Source organism: Corvus kubaryi, unplaced genomic scaffold (genome assembly GCF_017639235.1).
Source record: "Corvus kubaryi isolate FWS band 111438036 unplaced genomic scaffold, C.kubaryi_AGA036_p1.0 137, whole genome shotgun sequence".
Taxonomy (NCBI): Eukaryota; Metazoa; Chordata; class Aves; order Passeriformes; family Corvidae; genus Corvus; species Corvus kubaryi.
Genome location: NW_024580671.1, coordinates 2,870,410 through 2,887,242, shown reverse-complemented (window position 1 = coordinate 2,887,242; position 16,833 = coordinate 2,870,410). Strand labels below are relative to the sequence as shown.

The 16,833-nt window shown below is 36.8% G+C and overlaps 1 long non-coding RNA gene across 1 annotated transcript; it reads left to right on the top strand.

The window, feature by feature from the left end:
• Positions 1–932: 932 nt before the first annotated feature.
• On the top strand, positions 933–16,833 carry LOC121659435. The gene is made up of 3 exons (XR_006014325.1): positions 933–1,285; positions 7,771–7,776; positions 16,823–16,833. It is a non-coding gene; the product is annotated as an uncharacterized LOC121659435 (long non-coding RNA).

Genomic DNA, 16,833 nt, shown 5'->3' with positions numbered 1-16,833 from the left:
GTCTCTTTTTAAAAGTCAGTGTTTAAGTGTATCAGATATTTACTGGAATAGAGATGGGGCTTTTGGAGCAGGTTTTACACATAATTCCAGATATGAAATTGTGCTATATTCTGGTTCTTGTGTGCATTCCAACAGTGACACTTCTACTTCATTGAAAATTGAGCTTTGTGGGATACAGAAGGTGAGGAGAAGGCAGAGCCAATGTATTACATGCACAAATCTCAAGTGCGCCTCCTTGCTCTTGCACTAAAATACATCATTCTGAAAAAGACTGCATGCATATAAGAACATGCTTCAGTGTTTCACCAAAATTATTTTAGAATCTGCTGTCTTCCTAATATTTGGGAAGATTGCTTTGGTAAAAGGTCTGCATGCTCATATAATTCTTCTGGTGGTGAATAGTGTTGCATCCAGTTGGTGGCCAGTCACTACTGGTGTCCCCCAAGGATGAGTGTTGGGCCCAATCCTGATTAACATCTTAATTAATGATCTGGATGAAGGGATTGAGTCTACCATTAGGAAATTTGCAGATGCCGCCAAGTTGTGTGTGTGTCGATCTGCTGGAAGGTAGGAGGGCTCTTCAGAAGGACTTGAACAGGCTGGATCCATGGGCTGAATCCAGTGATATGAGGTTCAAAAAGACCAAGTGCTGGGTCCTGCACTTGGGCCACAACAACCCCAGGCAGCACTACAGGCTGGGGACAGAGTGGCTGGACACCAGCCAGGCAGAAAGGGACGTGGGGGTACTGACTGACAGCAGCAGACAGCCAGCTGTGCCCATGTGGCCAAGAAGGCAAATTCTGTGGCCAGCAGGACCAGGGAAGTGATTCTTCCCCTGTACTCAGCACTGGTGAGGCCACACCTTGACTGCTGTGCCCAGTGCTGGGCTCCTCAATTTAGGAAGAATGTCCAGGGGAAGACAACAAGGCTGGTTAAGGGTCTGGAACACAATTGCTGTGAGGAGCGGCTGAGGGAGATGAGGTTGTTTAGACTGGGGAAGAGGAGGTTCAGGGGAGACCCCATCACTCTGTACAACTCCCTGAAAGGAGGCTGTAGCCAGGTGAGGGTCAGTCTTCTCCCAGGCAACCAGCAATAGGACAAGAGGACACAGTCTAAAGCTGCACCAGGGGAAGTTTAGTTTGGATGTTAGGAAGAGTTTCTTCACAGATGGGATGATTGGTCATTGGAATGGGCTGCCCAGGGAAGTGGTGGAGTCACTGTCCCTGCAGGTGTTTAAGAAAAGACTGGATATGTCACTCAGTGTCATGGTCTAATTGACAAGGTGGTGCTGGACTTGATGATCTCAAAGATTGCTTCCAAACGAATTGATTCCGTGATTCTTTTGAATCCAATCCCTGTCTTCACCCTCTTTATGGCCTCTAGCATATTCTGATGGCCTCTGTAATTAAAATGAGATTGAGATTTTTATCCTTGCCACTTTCTTTTCTCAGTTTTAGTAAGTCAGTATCTTCTTTCAGCTGGTCATTAAACTTTGTTTCCATTACCACTGATGGGTTTTTTAAAAATATATTTGCTGCTTGTTACTCTTGGGAGTAATTTCCTGTAAACATTCATAAAAGTATCCCAATTTCTTCTTAAAAATTCCCCTTTAAAACCCTTCCCTTTTAGGAATAGAAGATATCTGAAAATTATTAGCTCGGTCTAAGTTCATGCTCCCCATACTTGGAGATTGGCCAGGCCAGCTAACACTTCCTTACTGTGTCCCTGCTTGTCTTTTTACATCCGATTAATGTCTCTTGTCCCCTTCCAAGACCTTTCACACACACACACACACACACACACACACGCAAACATGCACTCCAATTACAATCACTATAGCACTAGAGAACCTATTTACCCTGTTTTCAGAACACTTAGCCTAGTCTCTAGCCATGGGCCGTCATACATCTCCAGGAATTGCAACAATCAGGTCAAAAGAAGCCCTAGTACTTGCGCTTTTCTATTAGACCCTATTGTAAGAGATATGAGAGGCAAAACTAGACCATCCTTTAAAGGTCCCATTAAAAATATGATTCTTTATTAAGTAATAGCACTAATTACATTATCTTGTTCTAAAGAATGGCATTGTTACAATGCGCTTCCAGTCATCACTGCCTTGAAAGGCTTTTTTCCCCTTAAGCCTAAAAGCAAGTTTTGATTGCTAGATAGACCTGTGACATACAGATTTTTTGTAAACAAATAATTTTCTGAAACCATTGTGGAGCTTCTTGGCTCAAAGCAGCTCTGACTGGAGGCAGAGACATAGCATCTTATGACACAGTCCTTATGGTGAAGCATGTTCTTCTGATAGGAGTCAGTCTTGGCTTTGCTTCCATAAAGGAATTGGATATGTTATATGCAGGTTTACTCCAGGATCTTATTTGACTTGCATGGCTTTAGACATCTTATACCACCTAGCAGAAAGAGAAAGTGAGATATAGGGATTCTGTATGTGCTGTAAGCCCATATGTACAGCTACATATAAAACTATACGTATATCTAAGGATTTTTCTTCCTGGAATACTGAAAAATCTACAGGGGATAAAACCCTGCAAATCTGAAGCACAGCATAACCTGTATTCATATCTTGTGGTAACAGGATAAGGAAGCAAGGCGTGCATAATATTTAGCTAATAACAGGATGATAAATTGTGCATGCTCATTTGAGGAAGGATGTTTCAATTTAGACACAAAAGTGACAATGTTCATCTCCTTTGTGACAGTAGGACTTTCTAGACCAATGCTTAATTTTTGCAACATATTTATCCTGCTGCTTTATCCTGGAAGACCTTTTGCCCCATAGTAAGAATTTGAAGCTTTAGTAACAATGTTATTGAAATAAAACTATCTAGAGAAAACAGATATGCTTACAAGGCTACAAGGGAAGAGGGGATGTTTGTTTTAAAGACAGGTAGGGATGTTAAAGTTTGTGTCAGGTGAACACCATTCTTGATTTTTCTTTCCCAACAAAACTGAATTTCCCCATGAAGAGATTTTTGCTTTTACACTAAATTGTAAAGCACAGCATCAGTCGAAAGCCTTCTTTCATCCAGATGCCCCACAGTAAAACTTGAAAGGTTTTACTGTGACAAAATTAGGACACACATTGGGAATCACTTCATAGTAATAAATCTGTTTATGATGCTGGAATACTAAAAGTATATAATTGTGTCAAGTCAGTCATATAAAACATAAAAATCCCACAGATATGACCTGTATTGATGGTAGGAAGGGTAATGGTAAAAATATTTTTTTTTTCTTTCTAATTAGTGCCTCAAGGAAATACTTTTGATAGTTTCTATTAAATACTCCTTAGTTTTAATTATCTTCCCTTGATTCCAAGGTTGATAGTTTTGTCAGTATTTCAATAAAATGTTCTGAAAATGTAAAGAGACCAACATGATCAGTAGTACCTTCTCCTTAATTCTTTTTGTCACTGAATATTCAGAAACCAATACAGACTTAGCCAACTGGCAATAGAATAAGTCGAATACATTTACTTCAAATATTAGAGTGGCATTCTATAATCCATCTTTTACTTAAATTAAAACTGGGTGTCTAAACTTCTACTTATCAAATGCATATCAATATCTCTACTTTCCAAAATGAAAACAATAACCCTGGCAAGCATTTTTATTGGCTTAAATGCAGTAAAAACATGTCTCCCTTTAATGTGACTCAGAACACATACTTCAGTTACAATTGGACTTCCAAGCTCATCAAATTCAATAGGAGTCTATGTTGACTTTCTAGTTTTTGTTCAGGACGTGGGCATATGACATCAGAGGCTGGCTTTGCAAGCTTGTGAATATTTTTGGCTCAATTGTCTTCTACCAGTAGGTGTCTTGCATCTCAAAAAGTTATACCAGAACTCTCATGCTTTGATCATAAATACCTCAGCACAGAAATGGAACAAAAGTAGAATGTGCTTTGATTAGAATATGTTCCAAAAAGATAAATATTTTAAAGGCTCTAATTCTGCAAATGTAATTTTGTCATAAGCTCTCGTTTGGAAAACTAACCAAAAGGATCTTGAAACATTGTTTTCATGCTGGGCCCAAAGAAAAGGGATCAAATTAATTACAAAGATTTACTAGGCCTGCACAGCATAGTGAAACACTACACACAGATAGCAAACAGCCCTTAAGTGAGCCAGCTCAGGTATTGGATATGTACTCTTCACCAAGGCAAAAGTACTGGACTGTGCAGAGCAGTGGTGCTCCAGACATGAGCTGATTCCAGAAGTTAAGACTTCTCAGGTGCAAGGGAAGATGTTGCTGTGCTTGGAACTGGTTGGAAACCCACTGAACCGTTCTTCTGATTGAAATGTGTCTCATTTTAATTGAACATTTTTAATTAGTGAACATTTTGGTTTTGTAAAAGAGAAAATTATGTCAGAAAAGCTAAAATTATTTTTTTGCTGATGTTCATTTAGTCATTTCCTGCCTATATTGTTCTTTCTGCTCAATAAACATAAAATATTTCATCATAGAACTTAATATTTTCTTTTTACTTTATAGTTTCTGGATTTTGACCTTTTACTTCTCTGATGGTTAGCTCTCTGAATGAGATCGGTTTACACAAAGTAGTGTGGAAGATATAGTGTGGAAAGATACAGTTCAAGAAAGTTCAAAGAAAGTTCACAGAAAGTAAGGAATAAAACTCCAAAATTTAAATTCTATGAGTCCATAAGATTTAACATTCATTAACATGCCCATGTTTTTTTAGATAATTTTAAGCCTTTTAAGACTTGTGAAAATTTGACCTTTCAAAATTTTTATTTTTCATTGTGTATACAATGTCACTTATCCCAATATAGGATAAGGACACATCCTGAAATGTTTTAAATGCCCAGTGGATTAAAAATTTGAATTCATTCTCTCTCATTTGACATATAGTATTAAAAATAATTTAAGTATTTCCCACTGTACTTTTAAACCATATTTTCTTAAAAGTTTTAAAATGTCACAAGAAATGTCACATTTTTATTATCTTTACTGAAAGTTGAGCATAAGTACACCAAGGTACAACAGTTTAGCTTTCATTAAGTGTTCCAATTGTGCTAATCATGGAGGTGCATTTGTCACAGATGATATATAAAGCTCCCAGGACAATTAAACAAAGGAGTTTTAAAGTATCTGGTCAATGGAGTAACTCCCCTGCTAAAGAATAATGGATGTGTTTATCCACAAAATACAAGGATGCATGAAATTTCTGTCATAAAAATGATCAACCTGGAGTGGCTTAAACTAAAGTATCTTTCCTTAGTATTTAAAAAATGGACATAATCAGTTTCATAAAGCTCCTGAAATTTAATTGTTGATGACATGTCTTATTTTTGTGGAAAATTACGCTGCTTAAGGACAATTTCTTTCTAGATGGAAAGTGCACTACTGCAAATGCATGAGCTCTACTATTTCTTGAGGTGCTTGCATTTACTGATTATTCTGTACTGTTTCTCAAACATCTCTGCCTACTTCTGCCTACAATATAACTGCCTTATATATGTGTATCCCTGAAGTAAATTGATTTATCTAACTCTATGCAGAGAAATGCTCTTCACTTAGGATGAGGGAAAGGCAGTGGATGTCTGTCTAGACTTCAGTAAGGTCTTTGCCACTGTCTCCCACAGCATCCTGCTGAAGAAACTGGATGCTCACGGCTCAGATGGAAGTATTCTTCACTAGGTGAAAAACTGGTTGAATGGCCAGGTCCAGAGAGTGGCAGTGAATGAAACCAAATTCAGTTGGTGGCTGGTCACCAGTAGTCTTCTGCAGGGATCAGAATTGGGCTGGTCCTATTTAACATCTGTAATGATGATCTGAAGGAGGGCTTTGAGCACATCCTCAGTAAGTTTACAGATGACACCGTGTCAGGAGAGAGTGTTGATCTGCTGGAGGGTAGGAAGGCTCTACAGAGAGCCCTGGATAGCTTGGATCAATGGGCTGAGGGCAACTGTATGAGGTTCATCAAAAATGGGTGCCAAGTCCTGCACTGGGGTCACAACAACCCCAGGCAGTACTACAGGCTTGGTTATGAGTGACTTGAGAGCTGCTCAGAAGAAAGGGATTTGGGGCAGCTGGTTGCCAGGCAGCTGAACATGAGCCAGCAGTGGGTCCAGGTGGCCAAGAAGGCCAATGCCATCCTGGCCTGTATCAGGAATAGTGTGGCCAGCAGAACCAGGGAAGCAACTGTCACCCTGTACCCGGTGAAGTCACACCTCAAATCCTGTGTTCGGTCTTGGGCCACTCGCTTCAGAAAAGACATTGAAGTGCTGAAGTATTTCTAGAGAAGGGCAACAAAGCTGGTGAAGATCTGGAGCACAGATCTTGTGAGGAGCAGCTGGGGTTGTTTAGCCTGGAGAAGAGAAGTCTCAGGAGACAACTTACCGCTCTCTACAAATACCTGAAAGGAGGTTGTCTCCAGGTGGGGGTCCATCTCTTCTGCCATGCCTCAAGCAAAAGGATGAAAGGAAATGGCCTTAAATTACCAGAAGTCCAGATTAGATATTAGCAAAAAACTTTTTTACTGAAAAAAATTTCAGGCATTAGCATAAGTTGCAGAGGGAGATGGTGCAGTCACTGTCTCTGGAAGTGGTCAGGAGGTGATCTGGATGTGCATGAGCAAGCATTAAAGACCAGTATATCATGGTGTAAATGCCTCCTTTACAAAGATTTATTTAGATAATGAAGAGCCTCCAGTTTGTATGGAGCACTAACATATGTGTCTGTATATTGTAATATACGCTTAGAAAGGAGAGCTCTTTATTGGGACATCAAATATAACAGTTCCCATTCATACAGACTGCAACCAAATTCTTTTCAACCTGCTTCATCACCATTCTAACCTTCTTCCCAGAATTTATTTTTAAAAGAATTTGGAAAGAGTTAAAAAAGGACTATGTGACTTCTATTGGTCTTGGGAACTAAGGATTCTGTGTTGATCTGTATTATATTTGAATTCAAAATTACAACACAGAGATATGCAAAATGGTAAAAACGACATCTGTGTTTCATTCAACATCTTTCAATGACCTCTTCTGGACAAGTCAGGCTTAAAAAAACAATAAAAGGAAATACTGACATTTTTCTGATAATGTCTTAGCCTATGGTGATTTGTAGCTCATGGTTTCTTTTAGCAAGATGCACTAGTTTCGGTTTAATAAACCTTTGATTGGTTTATCTTTCAAAAGTTTTGCCCCATCACTTTTTGGACCTAAATCTTCAATTGTAGAATTGCATACAAAGCATTTGCCTTGAAGCTGGATGGCAACTTTCAAGGATACCTTAGTTTTTGTATTCGTAACTGTTTATCTATATATAAATATGTACTTATGTTTACTCAGGATGTTCTCTTCCCTCCACTACAAGTTGCTTGAATTATAAGCTTTCCTATTAATGTACAGAATCATTTATAAGCATGTCTGATCTCACATTTCTTTATCTTTATTTCTCTGCTTCCTCTCTATAGGCCTTCCACTATGTGCAGAGAAAATAAAGAAATAGTACTCGATAACTACATAAAGTACCTTTAGTACTTCCTCAGTTACATTAGTGTCATTCTCTCTACCACCCACAATCTCCACAGAAAATCTGCTAATAAAAAATTTATCACTGCTGAGAACCATGGCACTTTTTTCCTTAGTCTATTCATTCAAAGAAAGTAGTTTCTTACTATATACAGAATGGTAATAAATCCCATCTCACTGCACAACAATGTATTCTTGTTTTGGAAAATATTTTTTACTACTCGTGAAGGCATTATCATCAGTTGTTTGTAGAAAGCAAATGATGCATTAAGACATTGCCAGAAACAATTGCAAGAAAAACAGGACTTAACTACTTCCATTTCTTGGATCAGCAGCAAAAGTAAATAAGAAACTACAGACTTGTGTTGCCATAAACACCATCTTCTGAAAATGTGGAAACTCAGAACTAGGAACATTAATTGCTGTAAACTTCCCAGAGAATATGTGATAGATAACAGCATGCTCTTCTTTCTTTATATCTAACTTAAATCTACCCTTCTTCAGTTTAAACCATTGCCTCTTGTCCTGTCACTACATGCCTTGGTAAAAAGTCTTTCTCCAGCGTTCTTCTGAGCCCCTTTTATGCAGTAAAAGGCCACAATAAGGTCTTCCCAGAAGCTTCTCTTCTCCAGGCTGAATGGCCTCCATGCTCTCAGCCTCTCTTCAAAGGGGAAGTGCTCCTCTGACCTGCTCTAACAGGACTGTGTCCTTTTGGAGGCCCCAGAGCTGGATGCAGCACTCCAGGTAGGGTCTCAAAAGAGAGCAGCAGAGGGACAGAATCACCTCCATCAGTCTGCTCTTTATCTGCAGCCCAGCATACTTTCTGGACTTTCTGGCTTTCTGGACTGCAAACACATTGCTAGCTCATGTCCAGTTTTTTGTCTACCAGTGTTCCTAAGTCCTTCCCTGCAGGACTTCTGTCAATCATTTCATTCCCCAGACTCTAATAGTATTGGGGATTGCCCTAGCCCAGGGACAGGACCTTGCACTTGGCCTTGTTGAATATCATGAGGTTAAATAGAAAGCAAATCCTAGAGATGCAGGTTCAGTGAGGTAGCCTCAACAAAGTGCATGATTACCACATTTGGTAATAACATTAAAAGCTTCTGTAGTAAAGCTTTTACAGAAAAAAGTGAAAACCAGATAATCAGAACTTTGGCTAAATGCTTCTTATGTAAATGATTTACATAAAATATTTAATATATGTTAATAGCAGCTCTAACAAGGCTTAGAGGTATAATTAAACCACTCAGGCTTGGCAGGAAGTAGTCAGTCAACAATTAAAAAAAACAAAAACCAAACAAACCCCTCTCAGAAAAATGAAAAGAATACCTGCAGTTATATAGACTCTACAGCTGGTTAAAATATAACCATTTTTTCAAGTGAGCTGAGCCATCAAAGGAATCTGAATTTACATCCATGATCAAAATCTAGAAAGTAATCTAGAGATAAAGATGTAAATCTTCAAACATACATATATTAGACATGCAACCAGGTTAAGGATGAAAAAAGATTATGGAGAACTTAGAAGAGGATGCCCAGTCATCAATCCCAAAAATCTTGCAGCTTCTAGCAAGTTTTGCCTTCAGAATTGATGGAGATCTTTAGGCAGGTGACATTTCCTGAAGTGTCTCAGGGAGGCTATTTCACAAATACTGCAGAGGCATCTGGCTGTCCCATTTTAAAAAGCCCTGCATTTCATATTTATTTCAGTTGTATTCTTTTGCCACTGATGTTGTATCTAGAGACTCCTCTTCCTAAATAAATTCTTTTTGTGTTACTATTACTTTTGTCTGATGTGATGAATCACTGTGAATCAGCACCAGGTGATTCAGAGGCTATGCCCTGTACAGCTGCTGGAAATTGTAATCAAAGAGGCCAGCTTGATTGGTCCTTGCAGGGATAGTCCCATGTATATATATATGAAGATCCCAAAAGCAGGTGGCTATTAACTAGGTAATGAAGCTCAGTTAAATTTTTGGGGTTGTTTTAGGGGTGGTGGTGAGGAAATTGTTGGGGTTGTTTTAGGGGTGGTGGTGAGGAAGTTGTTGGGGTTCTTTTTCTTCACCTTTTCTCATGAGGGGGTTTTATCTTTGCCTCCTTTCTGAGGTGGGTTGCTGGTTTTATTTTTTTTTTTTATTAACTAGAAGTGAGGGGAGCTCAGGATGAATCAGAGTAATGCAAACTTCAGTGGTCTGTGTGAATGGCTTTGACATTTATATGGAAGTGGCATGTTATGACTAGGTAACTAAACTATAGGTAAAGCTAAAAGTAAGGCTGTAAAATCTCAAGTTTCAGTATAAATCTTCTTTTGAGCACTCTCAGTTTATACTGGTAGAAAAAATGTGACACAATAATGGTGCTAACTCAAACAGAGCAGTTGAAATGAGGCTGCTTTGCAAAAAGTCTGAATAACATGTTTTTCTCCTGTACACAAAACTGTGTATGTATTTGAAAAAACAGTAAAAGTTTGCTTAAATCAGCTGAGTGAGAAGGGGCAAGACCAGGGGTCAAAGACAAATCCAGTGACTATTATAGACCTGTTTGCTATGATTGGTACAGATGGTACTTTCTGACTCCGTCAGTTGAAGTCCAGCTGTGATGTTCCTGTGTTACCTCTCCACTAAGCTTCCAATAGATCATTACTCATAAATAAGTCTTTGAGGCTGATTTTGAAGGGAATCCAAGGTAGCCCCACAGATAACTGTGTAAGATGTTTCATCTGCTTGGATTTAAGAAGTTTGTTGTAAAAAGCCGGTCCACAAAGTGTTTATTATGGTGTGCTCTTGAACTCTCTGCAACAGCACTCTTGTGTCTCACTTTTTTAATCCATGTGTGGTATTACTCATATGAGTAAATAGCTCTTATCCAATCCAGATGTTGCACAATCTTTTCATAAACTTGCCAAGACATCTGATGCTAGAGCTGTGATGTCATGCATGCTCTATCCACCAACACATTAATACCTTGCTCTCCTAGTCACATACAGCTAAGCACCTTTTCAACTCACATTCCTACCAAACCAACTTCTACAAAGTAGTTACTTTGAAAGCCCCTTCTTTCTTTACTGTTGACCTTGTTGCAGCACATCAAACATAGATGGTTTGATACTGGGGAATTACTTGTCTAGCTAGAAACTAGGCTGGTAAGGGTGATCTGTGGGATAATCCTGACACAAAGTTTCATTAGCATAAATGGGGTGCCCTGTGTACCCTGTAGTATGTCCTTCATACACAATGTGATGAATGGTCAGGTACAGTGGTTTGAAGTCAGCTTTTAGAGAGCTGTTCAAAGAGAATGCTCTTGTAGCATTGATGTTTTACCTCCTTGAAACCAGTGAAGTTAGAACCCTGCTGAATGTTTTCATGGTGACTTGCATCTTGAGGTGTTTAAGAACGTGCCTCTAAATTAGTAAATTCATTTAATAAATAATGCAGAGAAACCATCTACGCTTTCCTTAGAACAAAGTGGATATTTTTGCCCTCTTTAATAAATGTTACATCACCAATGAACAGCAAAAAACAAAAGTTCCTATGAAAAACAAAATAGTGTTTTTCCATTTTTATATGAAACTCTAATACTGCATCTCTGGCACAATGGGATGCTGTTCAGAGAAGAAAATTAACAGCACTTCCTGTATCACTTTGTCACTCAGAAATCTGCCCTTGAGCAAAAACTTATTTTTTCCAATTTTTTAGTGTAAGTGAAATCTGGAGCAACCAGCAAAAGAACAGGCAATGCTGTTCTGCAGGAATGTAATACAGTTAGTTTTCCATCTCTGCTGGAACCCTTACTAAAATTCAAACTCCAGTTTTCATGTTATCCAGATTTTTTTCTTCTTTAATATTTTTACTTTTCCACTGAACTCTCTCTTGCTGAGATGCTACATTATTCCTTCACTGAGAGTCTCTGGTTTATGCTTCTGTTTATCTTTCTGTCCATCTGGCTGTACATTTGTGGCTATGCAACATATAGAAACATAAGGCAAAGAGTTTTCAAGATGAGTTCTTATGTAATATATTGAATTTACATGTTTTATTATGTGGTTTTTATTACCTTAAGACAGCGTTAAGCAAATGAGTAGTTTCAGGTAGAACTTTTAGTCTGATCAATTATAGACATTTAATTTTTTAACCATTGCTTCTTCCTTGACATCTTCTGTCCCTAGTCATCTTGAAGAAGCCTTTATATTTGAAGATGTGGACAGTGGAACAGTTGTTTACATAGCTGTTATGGTTTATATTTTCTGTTTAGTACAGAGCTACTTCTGAAAAGTACGTGAATGAGAAGTAACCAAAGCCACAGAAGAGCGAGCTTAGTACTATTTTACACCCTAACCTCATATGGATACCCTCAGGAGTGAAAATTCCTCTGTGTAATCCATGTAATTGCACACATTCCGTCAGATGAAATATGGGGGCAAAGTGATTAACTCATATTTTTTATTATATTGCATGTTTTACAAAGATTGGTTATTAAATAACCTCGTGAAATATATCTCTTAGTGTGAAAACATATATAGTTTCATTTATTTAGCATCTGTTGGCCTGTGAACTCAGACCTGTGCAAGTCCTTATCCTTGAAGTAGGCTTACCCTTATGAAATTTCTGTAAGTCTGACAATACTAAAGGAAACTAATTGCACATGTGATGATTTATTCTCTTAATATAGAACTTACATATATCAGCAGAATAATGTAAATTTTACATAATTGTTAATAATGGTATAGGAACCAAATTTCGGCAGGTCAATAAAATGCAAATGTTTATTAAATAGTGCGAATCAGTAATAAAAATGTGCAAGTCTCAGAATTTCAGCTAAAACAACTGAGAAATTGAACAAGTTCCAATGTCAGTCTACAGGGTGTAATTTCATTACTTGCATACTTTTATAAACTCAACCACTTGCAAAAAACTAGTGTTAATTGGAAAGTAAAGATGGAGAAGGTTCCCTATAAGCATATTTCACTCTTTCCTCAACAATTTTTAATGGGATTTTTTTTTTTTTTTTGGTCAAACCTAAAACCCCAAACACTGATTTTTCTTCTTTAGGAAACTGAAACATGGACATTTTTGTCCATAAAATTCAGAAATTTGTGTATGTGTTGGCTAGAGTCAAAATTCTTGCCAAAGTCCTGCGTTGGTCAAAAGAGGTTGAGGGAAGCATATGGTCTTTTCATTTAATTGAAAACTAATTCAGCTATTGAATAAACATTGATAGAAAATATTTCTTAGCACCAGTAATAAACCAAATACTGTGTGATTTCGGCTGTCCACCCAAATGAACAACCACTTACTCATCTTTCTGCCATCAAACATCGTTTTTAAAGGATTTGATGACAGTGGTGGCCAGGATAATAAGGTTTCATGTTCTGCAATTCTATTCTGAATTTTTAAAGTGCTTTTGAACCTTTCTCCTTATTTCTCTGCAGCTGAAACACTTCAGGGAAAATATGGTTTTAAAAAGGCGGGGGAAAAAATGCAAGTTATTATATTGAAATTTTTAGAGCACATAACCACCAATTTCATGTTTCATTTTGTTTTAAAGTAAATACTATAAGTAAATATTTTGCCTTAGAAAGAGCAAAGAGATTTCTGAGGGTTTAGATTATGTAATTATCTGAAGTCCACAGAAGAAGCTTGTATTGGCTAAAGCCTGTACTTTGCAGCTATAAAAGAAGTAATGATTTAATTTATTTCTTTCTTAAATAAACATTTAAAGGCCAACAGCAACTCAGTTTATGAAAGTACAAATATTAAAGCCTACAAAAAAAAAAACGCTTTCCTGTTTTGACCCTGAGAAACATTTCACTGTGTGGTCTGGACAGGTACTTCTGGTCAAATTATGATAATGAGTCAGATTTTATCTCTGCTTTGTGTTGTGAATTGGGAAGGCAATTAATGTGGAATCAATTTGGGAGTCATCCTGTATAAAGCAATGTACATTATTACAGAAGGCTGCAAAAGATAGGATTTCATGTAATGATTTGTCATCAACATACATTTACCCTTCTGCCTCACGGCATGAAGGCTGGATAAATCATGTTTCCATACCCAAGCAATATAACTTTGATGTATACTGTAGCTTTGGGAACACCTGTGCATCAACCATGTCATGCTAATAAAGATTAAAGATCAAAATGCTTAAATAATTCACCTGTTTTACATCAGAGAGAGACAGATTCTGACAGTACAAGACAAGCTAAAACAAACAGAATATAGAGGAGAACAGGAATTTCCTGTGAAAGTCATTGAATACTCCAGATGTCATTGTGTAAATATAATCTGAACAAAAACCCAGGGATCACTTTTGTGTACTGTAAAATAAATTGGAATTTGAACATTTTACTCTGTCCCATCAATGTGTATTCACCATTGCATTTCCAGGTTCAGTTTTAAAAGCTGTACCCTTTTCAAATGGTGTGAAACTGAAATGTAAAAGAAATATAGTACTGTATTATGTGCAGAACAAAAGCTTATTATACTTCAGAAATAGTTAATAAAATTCAGTCTTGAAATAGAAAATAGATTTGCAAAACAGAAATATGAGATAAGACTTTTGTCTCAATCAAGAGGACTTTTCCAAAAAATGTGAAATGTAACAGAGAACAAGGTTACATTTTTGCCTCATTTTTAACAGCTTGGAAAAAAGAGTACTAGAGCCAAAATGTTGCCTTTAATGTTATTTTCAATATTCCACCATGATTTTTATCAGACATCTCCCTTTAAAAAAGGTCCTTTTTTCTCTTTCCACGTTGGGGCCAGTCTTACTACAGAGCAAAACAGATCTTCATTTCCTTTTTCATTTTTGACATAGTTAAATGTGAGAGGAAACATACCAGTCTGCGACTGATGTGTTCCCACCCTCTCTTTTCTCTTTTGTAAAATGAGATGTCAATAAAACCTTAAATAATTTCAAAGTGTTAGTTACAGAAAATCTAGCTATCTTAGGTGCTGAACATAATAGGAAAATCACAAGTCATGTTTTAAAGAGCATCAGTTTTCAACTGGTTTTACAAGGACTGGGCAAAGAAGGTGAAAATAAACCAAAGTATGTTTAAAAAAAAAAAAAAAGAAAAATATTTGAAGGAAGACTTCTTTCAGCATGGGGGAAAAAAGCTAAAACAATAAAAACCAAGGCTTTTTAATAGGTGTGGGGGAGGTACTTGCAAGCAGTTGAAAAGAATCAGAAAATGAGAAATCACAGGGCGAAAAAAGTTTAAAAGGTGAAAATAATGAAATGTAAATAAATGAAACATAAATCAGGACCAGACTGGCTAGAATAAATTGAGCAGAATTTACAAGGGAAGAAAGAAATAAAAAGAAGCAGATTTATTTCAGAACTAAAGGCCCTTCAAAGAAATCCAGAATGTATAAGAAAGTTGACCTAAGTGAAATGATGTGCAGTTAAAACTGGAAACATAATTAAAAGTAAAGTGGTTGGAAATATTATTATGAACAAAAACCTGAATACCTAAAAATTGAAAAGAACAGAAAAGTAAAAATTAATATTGCTGACTGAAATATAAAACTCAAAGTAAATAGAATAGAATTTAATTCAGAGTGCAAAAGTAATATGGCACAAAAAGCTGCAAGGCTTCAGTCTGTTCATTTCTAAAACCTACCTCAATGGAAGAGACTTGGCCTTCATTTTAAATATACAAATCAAAATTGGAAGCCATTGCTTTCCATAGGGAAAAATGATGTTGCCACTTTTTATTTGCAGCACAGTTAAGTTTGGTTTTTTTCTTACAATTTCTCAACACAGAAGTTGAAAACACACTAAAAACAGAGATCTCTTTTTTTTTTTTAATTTTACTGACCTTACTTTGGCAAATACATACCCTGAAATAAGCTAAGATAATATTCCTTCTTCCCTGACACGTGGTAGTAGCAGGCCTGATATCTTTGACTCTCTTGTCTGACAAGTGGCTACAACTGGACACAGGAGCTTGTTCATACAAAAGATGATTTTTTTGCATGTAATTTTATACCAAAGGACAAAATTAATATTTTGTTTAATGAGAGGAAGGATAAGTGAAGAAAATCAAGTTTCTATCAGCTTTCTTGAAGTCCTGTGAAAGATGCTATTTAATGTTCTGAGCAAGTAGTCAGAATCAAGTACATCTTTATTTTATGTACTGTTATAGGTTACTTGAGATAGGAACCTGTTCTTTTTCTGTACTCATGGTGAGCTCTGCAGATTGCATATCTGGTTCCTGTAGAGAAGGGATAGACATTTAACTCATCACAGACTTAAAGGTAATCTGGTATCTGTACTTAAATGCTCTTCCTTTTCACTTAAGCTCTCTCCCAACTTCAGCTGGAAATCAATGAAAAATAAGAAATGTCACTGTGAGTCTGTCGAAATGAGGCTGCCAGAGTATGTTTCAGATATTTATACTTTTTTTTTTTTAAAGATCTAAACTTGCTAATAAATTTATATTCATAGTGTTGCCTTAAATTTACTGCCTATATTAAGTATCTCTACAATAAATGGTGCTATTTCTTGTTCCAGAGTAATTTTCAGGTTATAGTATATGTATCAGAAATAAGGAAAATCAACACTTCTGAAATTAAAATACCATGTCACCTTCATTTTCTTAAAAAACCCTTTAAGAACACAGCATGGAGTTATTCTGATCCACATTTACAGTAAGCGTGCATGCGAGAAAGAGATTTTCAAGACATAAAATCTTATTAATGAGTATTATATTTCTTACTACTGTAATAATAATGTACCATTCTCTTTTTGAATAGAGTATTTTATTTCAAAGTATTACCTTTGGTTACTGTTATAGAAGCAACCCCAACAGTTTTAAAGTTGCTTTTAAAACTCGTGTTGATGGCAATAACAGTGAACTTGTGTTTCCTTTGAAAACTCTGAAATGTATGGAACATGCAGCTATTTGAAAAGATATTCTTAAATAGGAAAAATTCCCTAATCCGACATGGAAGCTGGATAACAGAGGATAGCTACTCTCCATACTGTAGAAATATTTTCTAATTTCGTATAAACAAAATGGAAATGAAAGTGTTCTTTATGATTGTATCCTTAAATGCATATTCATGGCTGGCATTGAGCAACAGAATTAGAGAAATGGACACTGCCTGATGATTTGGCTAATGTTTTCATGCTAAGAGACAACTTCTCTCCTATTCTCTGCAGGTCAGCTGGCACAAGGACTCATGATGGAGAAAAATGGTACTGTCTCATTTTGTTGAAAAAGATAAATGTCAAGGACACCCTTCACTGGAATTGCAAATCCTTCATGATTCATAGGCTGACATATAGGGTCATAGGCT